Source organism: Triturus cristatus, chromosome 1_2 (assembly GCF_964204655.1).
Source record: "Triturus cristatus chromosome 1_2, aTriCri1.1, whole genome shotgun sequence".
Taxonomy (NCBI): Eukaryota; Metazoa; Chordata; class Amphibia; order Caudata; family Salamandridae; genus Triturus; species Triturus cristatus.
Window position 1 is genome coordinate 745,222,594 of NC_140580.1, and position 11,154 is coordinate 745,233,747.

General features: G+C 45.6%; 1 protein-coding gene across 4 annotated transcripts in view; it reads right to left on the minus strand.

The window, feature by feature from the left end:
* Window positions 1-3,658, minus strand: part of LOC146867930 (cell division control protein 42 homolog) — a 99,761-nt gene extending 96,103 nt beyond the window's left edge. For 2 of the 4 annotated variants that reach the window (XM_085608655.1, XM_085608658.1), the window contains exon 1: window positions 3,496-3,631. The gene's annotated coding sequence lies outside the window, so the exon portion shown is untranslated. Of the gene's footprint in view, window positions 1-3,495 lie in introns of all 4 variants that reach the window. The other 2 variants (XM_085608654.1, XM_085608657.1) reach the window with 2 other exon arrangements.
* Window positions 3,659-11,154: the final 7,496 nt, after the last annotated feature.

Genomic DNA, 11,154 nt, shown 5'->3' on the forward strand with positions numbered 1-11,154 from the left:
GTGACACTGGAAAGAAAAAGATGTTCCACCAAAACAGAGGGGTTAACAGCTGGAGAATTGTAAGATGATGAAGAGACCAATATGCTAACACAAATACCTAAAAAATGAAAAACCAAAATGTAGGCATTGTCAATGGAACATTTTCATAGTCATTGAACAAAATATTTAGCTTCAACACGATGGACAGGTGAGAGATTTACTGTTAGCACCCAGACTAGTACGTGCATCTTGGTGGGTGGTCCAATTCAACATTATACACATCTTATGTTAAGCACTCTTTATACAAACACACAACTCCAAGTAAAAACAATCAACTAAGCAGTGTGTGTGCTATAGCAATAAACCAACTTATTTGGGAGAGAGCGATTATGAAGTATACATCTCTTCAGTTACACAGAACTACAGTGTATGAGTCTGAGAAAAGGTCAACTACCAAAAAGAACCAGCTTTAGCAAGCATTAATGCCACAAAAGAGCAGGGCTCTCCCATAGTTGGTCAATGTCGAGGGCACATACACACTCAAATAGTTCCGCACCCTACTAACTGGCTTCTTTGGCCATTTCAGCCAGACAAAAAAAAAAAAAACACACGGAAGCAAAGGATATGAAAAAGCTACCGGTGTTAGCATTACGCTGCATATTTAGGGGAGGGAGACAATTTTGGATAAATATTTTTAAAGTCCTTTACGATATAAAGTAAAAAGACAAAAGCAAATTCATTAAACTCCTAGTGGGACAGATATGTATTATTACAAAATACTCTTATAAAATGTCCAATAGAAGTTCTTGAAATATGAAGACAAATTATTGACCTTCATCTTCTATATAATTACTATTAGTATTAAAATATTAACACAATCCTCTTTCCCTACAATCATGTATTAAAATTCAAAAGAATGTATTTTATCCAAAAAAAATTAAACGGGTACAACAATATTAAACTGGACAGCGATTAATGAAAGACCTTCCAAAATCATCTTCAATAAAGACTCCTGTGCACAGTCCCTCATTTCTCAATCACCAGACCCCGCTAGCACAAATGCAAATTTCTGAACTGACTGAATTATAAAAACTAAGTGAGGAGAGTAACGTGCAATGCCCAAATCTTTCTGGACTATTAAGAAAATCATCTTGCGGCCATTTGAAGGGGGCAGGCCATATAATACAGCTGGTAAATTGAGTTTAAAAAAAGCAGAGTAACAGCACTGCGGACAATGAATGTGTAATTTACTTTTGTCGCTCCACTTACCTCAGCAACCCTACTCAACATAACACCTGCGTACAATAGGATTTATATACCAACATGAAATTTTCTGATGTAAAGAGCACATAAATGTTGTGAGACAAAAGCCTTTTACATGTAATGCCAAGCTCAGCCTTTTGGTAGTCATCTAGTAGTGTTTACAAGTCTTGACTAACCCTTTCTCTTCTAGATCCTTATTGCATTATGCCCTGTGTTGCCTTAAATTTCTTTAAAAAGTCTCATAATCATGTCGCAAAAATCTCATCTGGTCCTCTCATAGACTGTTCTTGTATCTGTGTATGAGTGCCTGCAGATTGCAATGGTAAGTAAATAACCTACACCTACTGCAAAACACCCACATGGAAATATTAGCAATATGCTACACATATATGTAGAAAGATGGAATTATATAAAAAATTGTCGGCCCATATTTAATTCCCCAGGCTGTCAATCTGCCCAGCTGTTGGTCTGAAATTCATGAATGACAGCATGTGGAGGCATTCAAAGAACCTTAATTTTTTGTACTATTCTGCTTTAATCAAATCAAAATAATTTTCTTTGATTCAGACATCAACTGAGGTCAACAAATACAATTACATAAAATAGAAGATATTAGATTATGTTATTAAAAACGATTTAAAAAAAAATCTTCATAACAAAACAAGTAATGATAGTTTGTGGTCCACACGACAACATACAATAGTTAAAACTATTAGATGTGTGCACTTTTTATTTAAAATAACTTTAGGAAACGCTATTCTGCTTTAAAAAATAAAGACAGTAAACACGTTGTTTACTGCGTGAATGGGTATGTAAAACCAGTAAAACGGAAAACTGGGAGATTAATGTATGATCCTAATTGGGAAAAGCACTGCAACTTTATTTAGGGTTGAAACTACAGCATCCGCCCCAGAAGGCCAGACTTTTTTGTTGGATTCTGACCCAAGCTGTAATACGGATATGAGACAGTTTCCTCAAGTTCACGTACTAACCCCATCTACACATGCATGAATTCACATACCTAACTAACACTTTCTTGCAAATTATGCACCGAGGATAATACTATTACATCCGCTATCTGATGCAGCCAAATGCGACAATTACATAGTTTAAGCGTCTAGGTAATTATTGTAAAATCCTATTGGTTCACGTATTATGGATGTAGGGCTCTCAAAAAGGCTTATCGCTCAGGTAACGGATCACCATTTTGGAAAGCGAGGGCAGCTTCTCCACCTGCCTATAGTGATCAGCGACATGACTCGATTACGTTAACACTAGGGTCCCAGTGAACTCAGCTTGCCCATTCCAAAGTAAACGCGGTGATTAAGAGTGCCATTCAAATCAGTTAGGTGGTTTTATGTGGTAGTCTCCAACCCTCCGACCGTTTCCGGACAGGAGCCACAGCCCGAAATGAAACTATTTCCGGGTTAGTCCTACATGAGAATTCTTTTTTTTTTTTTTTTAAAGCAGGAAATGGACGCAGCAATATATTAGGATATTAAACGGGGGTGCATGGTGGTAACGGGGAAGAATGGGAACGGTTACCAACTCATACACACCATGATTAGTTATGAGAGAATATCCTGCCCGGAAGTGGCTATGGACCTTTCCTCGGCAGAGACAGGCCCATCATTCAATTTCTGGTGTAAACAGACCGGAGCCCCTCTGATCTCTAAAGGTGCGTCGGAGTAGGTGATAAACACACAGCAGGGGTGATCATACGCACAAGCCTCATTCTACTTAGGCCAAATGTTCTCAACAGCTTGCTGTTTACATCTGTCCCCAAAGGGCGGGGTTTGGGGGAGGGGAGAAATGTAATTAAGAAAATAGCCACAAAAGATGGGTATGCGAAGGGTTCTCTAGGTGCGATCGATTGGTGGTGGAAGGGGGTAACATCCGTACAAGGTTGTTATGCTGCTCAGTTTATCGTAAATATCCTTCCGCCGATGGTATTGCCGGTGCGGAAACTGCTCGGCCGGAAGGGTATTTTTATTCCGAAAGCTTGCTTTTACTAGACTACCTGGGTGAGGGTAAACCCTGTGCCCCTCACAAACCTCGACCCCGCCTATTTTAATTCCTAAATTCCCCATACTAAAATTCACACTCCCGCCGTGCCACGGTGGACGCAATCAATACATATCACAGAGACTCGTTTTAGCCGTGATCCACACGAAGGTCGCCGATGCCGTACCAGCGTTACCCCCGTGTGTTTTCGTTTTACCCCTGCTTCACAATGGCAGTTCCCCCGCTCACCTCTCACTTGCACAGCTCGCTTCTTCGCCGGGCGTTGGCAGCTCTATACGGGGTCTCTTCACCAGTCTAGCAGGAGCGAAAGAACGCGCATGACCCTCCTGTGACGTAGCCGTGCGGCAAGTTCCGGAGCTGGAGCGTCTTCTTGTACAGTGCTACTAGACTCAACAGGCAGCCCCATCTAACTGAGCATATACCAGAGTACATGCTTCCGCCATTTTGAAATTGAAATGGTTTATATTTGTCTCATACGAACTTCTTTGTGTTTTGAAGACCACACCACAATCTCATCGAGGAACCACATTTTTAATGTTATACTCAGTGGAAGAAAAATTACATTTTTAATAAGTCTAGTAGAGTTAACTTTACTGTGGGGTAAACTACATCATTAAAACCCTATAGTTTAACAGACTTTTCAGCACTTTTAGAGGGTTTCGTTTTCTAAGTATATGTAATTTAGGTATTTTGACGTATTGATGTCTTTCAGATATAAAGGATACCATTCCTGTTAAAGTGGCAGTTATGTTAAACATTTAATGGCTTACTTTTACACAATTAATATTTCGTCAATTGCGTTACAGTTCTGTGGACCGAGCAGGAGACTACCGAGTAGTATAGAGAGGAAAGGTGGGCGTATCAAGCAACAACCTTTAGACAAGCGATCACAGATCTCAGTACAAACCCGGGTCAAGCAATTACTTTAGAAGCCATCCTAGTCATTCGATGATCATCCAATTACATTAGAAGTCATTTTCACATCCTCAGACATTATCAAGCTCTTGAAATCATCAGTAAAGCTTAAAAACTTTGCCTGATGATTTGAGGATAATTTGAAAATGAGTATCTGATGACTTCAGAAGGTGTAATTCTTCTTATAAGGATGACTTGATAATGAGTATTGCAATAAGGTGATGTAGATACTGTGACCTAATAGAGAATGGCAGGGTAGAAAGGTTCTAAAGTAGAAGGAAAAGGTGGATTTAGATATAGACAGTTTAGTTAAGTAAGGAAACTAAGTTAGACGTCGTACTTTGAAGCTGTACGAATAAAGAAGAATTCAGCATACCAGACGTGGAGTTACATATGTCTGATTTACAAATGCTGTGTGGTCCAATATAGAAGCAGATTTGTATGGACCATTAGATTCAGGACACTATCTTTTAGCAATAATAGATGAATATTCTAGATTTCCAATTGTGAAAGTAGTAATTTCAACATCTACGTCAGTAATACTTCCTGTTCTTGATGACATTTTTTCGACATGGGGAATACCTAATATTTTGAAAACAGACAATGGACCACCATTTAGTGGTAATGAGTTTAAAAGATTTATGGACTATTTAGGAATAAATCATAGAAGAATAACTCCAATGTGGCCTCGAGCAAATGGAATGGTTGAAAGACTAATGGCCACTATAAAAAAGGCAGGGCAAAGGTCAAAGCTTTCGCAAATATCAATAAATCAAGCTTTATGTCACGTTTTACGAGACTATAGAAATACTCCTCATGGATCAACAGGAAAATGTCTGTCAGAGTTAATGTTTGGACAGGCAAGACAAACTCGTTTACACAATTACCAGCAGATCCACCGAAGGATCACGAGAGGATAGTGAAAGAGATAAAGAAGCTAAAGTTAAGATGAAATACTATGCAGAAAATAAAAGACATTTTCAAAATCAACAATATCAAAAAGGTGATTTGGTATTAGTAGGTCAACAGCAAGTAAAAAGTCACAAAGCAGATTTCATCCTATACCTATGAGAATATCCAGGGTGCAAGGAACTGTGTTAAAAGCAAAAGATCACGACAGAGTGATAACAAGGAACAAAGCATTCTTCAAAAAATTCAAACAAAGCAGGGAACAAGAAAAGGTTCAATCCAATGAACAAAGAGATGGAAATACAACTAGAAAATCATAAAGAATCTGAAGAAAACCGGATCGATTAATCGAACATTGGTAAATACATATTTATTTAGTAATTCATTTATTTATTTTTCTCAAAAAAAGGGGGGAGGGGGAGAAATGTAGTAATGTGATGTAGATACTGTGACATAATAGAGAATGGCAGGGTAGAAATGTTCTAAAGTAGAAGGAAAAGGTGGATTTTGATGTAGACAGTTCAGTTAAGTAAGAAAACTAAGTTAGACATTGTACTTTGAAGCTGTACGAATAAAGAAGAATTCAGCATACCAGATGTGTCCATTGTGATCGATTAGCCTGTTACAAGTATCTGATGACTTCAGAAGGTGTCCTTATTCCAAATGATTTAAGGATGACCTGTGTGGTGTTGGGGATTAGGCCTTCCCCTGTGTGCACTATAAATCACTCCTGGCCATTGGTCTGGTAGTGGCCAGATAACTGAGCCATGCCCAGAGCCCCAGACTTTTTTATTCACGTTCCCTTTTTGTCTGACGTACGCCAGTCCCCTCCATTTATGTCACGCACATGGGGGTCGCAGTTGCCTCCCCCTGTGTGATTGGACACAATGGATTTTTACACACTTTGGCAACACTACATTCCTCCTTTACCAGGAAATGTCAAAACAAAACCTAACAGGGAAAACTGACAACTTAACAAACTTAGAGTTCGCATGGCAGTCCCAGTTCTGACATTATAGTTATAGCATACTCTTACTTGATCTCAGGATACTCCGGTACCTGTTTACTGCAGCAGGCTCATCGATCACCTCGGATCAGCCGGACACAAAGAGGTCCATTAGGATGGCGGGCGTAAAAACACCCCGACCGCCATGGAAGCGGAACACAACCAACCCGCCTGCCCGTGGGAAAACCGGCGGCCAAATTAGCATTAACTGCCGAAAAAATGCGACCCCGGCGGAACGAGGTCAAGAATAACTGCCCGTAGCGGGCGGATATGGCCAAAATCCGTCCGCAGCGGTTGGAATCGCGGCAGAAAAAAAAAACCCGCCGCAAGTATAGCAGAGACACTGCCCCGAAAATTAGTATATCCCCGACGGTCCCGTGGTACGTACCGCCGTCTCCGACCACCGCGGTCGCACAATGGGATGAATGGGAGAGCCAGTGGAAGAGCTGAAGCACAGCCACCGCGGTGGACGAACCGTAAAAAATATGGCGAACGAAGCCAAAACCCCACAAGAAGGCCAAAAAGTGCACACAGAAAACTAGACATGCCTCCCAAATACACAAAACACACCCCAATGACACAACCAAATGGCAAAACGAAAAAAAACAAATCCCAGGACAACACACCTGTCAGCAACACCCCAATTGGACACACCCACATAGCTGAGTATAAAACCAGCCCCTTCCCTGACCACAATCCCTTGCAAAATTTCAGGCGAGAAGGGACACATACCCCAGCTGACAGGAGAGGCAAAGGACACAATATCACCAGCCACACCACACACAGCACCACCATCACCTCCACACCAGCACAACTAACCCCCTGCACAACACACACCATACACAGCACAACCACCACACTCCTGCACCCACAATCACTTTGCACACCACACACCATGGCCACACAGAAAATGCCCAAATTCACTGAGAGTGAGTTGAAGGTCATGGTAGATGAGATAGTCAGAGTGGAACCACAGCTTTTTGGTACCCTGATCCAACAGACACCATTAGCCACAAGGACACAAATGTGGGCTAGGATAGTCCAAAGGGTCAATGCAGTAGGGACCACCAAAAGATCAAAAAAGGAGCTCATGAAGCGTTGGCATGATCTGAAGAGGGTGGTCAAGGAGAGGAGGAGCAAGAACCGTGAGCTTGCTCAGAGGACTGGCGGTGGCCCTCCCATTCCACCAAAACCATTCACACAATGGGAGGAGAAGGTGCTTGCCATACTGCATCCAGAGAGTCTCACAGGAGTAGCCGGGGGAGTGAAGGCTGGTAAGTACAAACAAATGACTACTGCCACTCTGCAAAGTACTGCCTTGCACAACTACAAAGCTACACCACCTAGGACACATACCATCCATCTGCACCACACACTCACAAAAACATGGCTCACAGATCCAACATTCACCCACTCCCATTCACCCAAACATAGCTAAAAACATAACCATGGGGGCATGTGTACAGGCAGACAGCACTACAACAACCACCAGACCCCCTGGCCCACACCTGAGCAGGATGGAGCCCTCCCATCACCCCACCCAGAAGCATGTGTCAGCCATTACACAACACGCATCAAACTTACAGGTAGGTAGCCATCTTCCCTGGGAGGGTGTTTGTGTCTGGGAGGGCTGCACTACTACTCCCAACATTCCCTCTGTCCCACACCTCAGCTGGATGGAGCCCTCCCCCACCCCACCCAGGAGCAGTTGGAAGCCATTGCAGTACACCAAACAAACTCACAGGTAGGTAGCCATCTTCACAATGAGGATGTCTGGGGCGGGGGCCTGCACCACTACTCCCACCATGCCCCCTGTCCTACACATGAGCAGGATGGAGCCCTCCCACCACCCCACCCAGAAGCATGTGTCAGCGATTACACAACCCGCATCAAACTTACAGGTAGGTAGCCATCTTCCTTGGGAGGGTGTTTGCGTCTGGGAGGGCTGCACTACAACTCCCAACATTCCCTCTGTCCCACACCTCAGCAGGATGGAGCCCTCTCCCACCCCACCCAGGAGCAGCTGGAAGCCATTGTAGTACACCAAATAAACTCATAGGTAGGTAGCCATCTTCGCAATGAGGGTGTCTGGGGGGGCTGCACCTCTACTCCCACCATGCCCCCTGTCCCATACCTCAGCAGGTTGGAACCCTCCCCCACCCCACCCAGGAGCAGTTGGAAGCCATTGCAGTACACCAAACAAACTTACAGGTAGGTAGCCAGTACATGCACCCACCCATTTTTCACAAATTAAATGGTTATATGACAACACCAGCCCTCTCATTGCACAAATATGCATACCTACCCCATTGTCAAGCACAGTGTGCACACAGGTAAGCTAAGGAAACTGTCACAACCACCAAAGTTTGACACACCAATGCACAAGTAGAAGAAAGCCTGGGCACATTCATGCACAGCAACTAGTTACATGTGCATCACCATGGGGCAAGTGCAACAAGGACCATTCTAAAAATATGAAAGCATGTGTGGTGGCACAAATCAAGATATGCAGATGACAGGACAAAGGGATGCAGGAGATGACAATGGCCAGTCCATGGCCAGATGTGACGTCTGCTAGGTCAGACAAATGAACTATGAGTCCACAATTAAGCACATGTTGTGCCAGGCCCTAGATGGCAACAAGTCCCTGTAAACCTCAATTGTGCACGGTTCGCATGGTATGCCTCGACACCTCGCACCATGGACAAGTAATGCTTGTACCACTGCATCATGTCAGGAAGCACAGTACTGCACACAGTCAACAATGTGATGATATGTCAATTGTGCAGTGTACAAAAAGTGAATGACACACAGCTAACAAAAAGCTTGCCGGGTGCACTGTAATGACCATTTCACATCTGACCCACAGGTGACCAAGAACTCACTGCCGGGGACAACACCAGCAACCTGCAGAGCCAGTCTCCACCCCCGGTACAAGGGCTCTCGGATGTTGACTCCCAGGATTCCGTGGACGATGAGCTCGAGGCCGGCCCATCTGGTGTGCCAGGGAGCAACAGGTCCCAGGACCCCAGCGTCCCCCCCACCACATCTGCGGCAACAACAACTCCACAGCAGACACCTGCTGTCACGGCCTGTGCGGCCACCGCCACCACCACCATCAGTGCTGCCTGCAACACCCTCCCTGTCCCAGAGGATGCCCAGCACACACCACCCATGGAGGAGGGCAGGGAGAGGATGCGGGTGCCCACAGTGGTGAGGCAACAGGTCCGTGGCAGCAGGGCAGGTGGGAGGGACAGGGTCACCCAGGGACACCAGGAGCCTGGGACCCACTCCCTGGAACACATCACCAGAGTCCTGGGTGCATACGAACAGGCCCAGGGACGAACGGGCCGGTCGAACGATCTGTTGCACAAGCTCATCCTGCTGATGAGGTCCATCGACAGCCGCATGGGACAAATCGTGGACCTCTTGCGCCAGCAAGTGGCGGTACTGAGGGACAGGCATGCGCCCCAGACAACACCTCCGCCTCCCTCTGGTGGGCTGCACAATGACAGTTCACCATCCTCCCCTGCGCCCACAGAGAGGGGTGAGTCCTCAGACCCCACTGGCCCTGCAGCAGGGCCCCCCCTGCCAAACGACGAAGGGGCCATCCCAAGAGGACCCTGGGAGTATCTGGAGGCCAAGCACCTGCCAGACGCCAGTCTCAGAGCCAGCCATGATGGCAACCCTCTCCACCACTGCATTGAGTCTTTGGACTGTCCTTCCCCACACTGCCTTGTGAATGGCATCGGTCTGTTGGACTGGGTCACCACAGCAATGTGATGACTACTCGACCATCTCATCTACCATGACTGTCAACTCACTGCTCCCCCCAATGGAAATGTACACCCCGTCGCATCTCACCATAGTAAATAAAATATCCTCACACACATGTTGTTGTGTCTGCTCCGTCTTTATTGCAGGGTGTACAGTCTTCAAAATGATCACAATGTACCAGGACCATGGGTATGTAGGCAAGGAGAAGTCGAAGGCACCTAGGGAAACACAACAGAACAACTGTCACTGGTCTGGGTGTGGCATCACAGACATCACACAAGCCCTAACACCAGGATAACCCAACATGCACATGTCACAATGGCCACCAAGAGTCAACATACACGTCCCGGTGATGATCCCAAATGACCTGTCCTAGAAACATTTCCAACCACCACTGAGTCTACAACAGGCTGATGCTAGAATTCTCACATGCCCCTTCACGACAACAGCAATATCATCAGACAGTGGGTATGTTGCACATTGACACCCACCGCCAAGTGAAATAGCGAGTGATGAGCTGTTCACGCAGGTCAACACCTTCCTCCTCTCCACTGTCCTCATCACTGGACACGGCTTGGTTTACAGGCTGGGGCCTTGGGTCATCACCATCATCCAGGAGCAGGGGAATCTCCTTCGAATGGCTAGGTTGTGGAGCATGCAGCATGCCACAACAATCTGACACACCTTCCCGGGCGAGAATGCCAGTGCACCTCCGGTCTTGTCCAGGCCTCGGAAACGTGACTTGAGCAGGCCTAAAGTACTCTCCACCACACAACGTGTCCTCCCATGGGCCTCATTGTAGCAGACTTCAGCCGGGGACCTTGGATTCCGCAGTGGGCTCAGCAACCATGGGCGGTTGGGATATGCAGAGTCACCTAGGTATGACAAACACAAATAGACATTGCAACGTCGCAGAGTCTCAGGGGAGCAGGCCACACACAGTAGGCCACACGACTAGGCATACTCACCCACAATCCATGAATGTTCTGGAAGAAGATTAGCTATCAGCTGGAGCACTATGCTGTTCCACAGGATGTAGGAGTCGTGGGCCAAGCCTGGGAATTTGGCACACACCTGCGAGATGGTCATATCTGCCAGGCACACCACCTGCACATTGATGGAGTGGTAATGCTTGCTATTGCGGTAAATGTGCTCACTTGCCTGTGGTGGCACAAGAGCGACATGGGTGCAATCAATGGCCCCAACAACATTGGGGATGTGTCCAAGGGGATAGAAGTTACCCTTCACAGCTGGCAATTCAGCACCCCTGGGGAAATGGA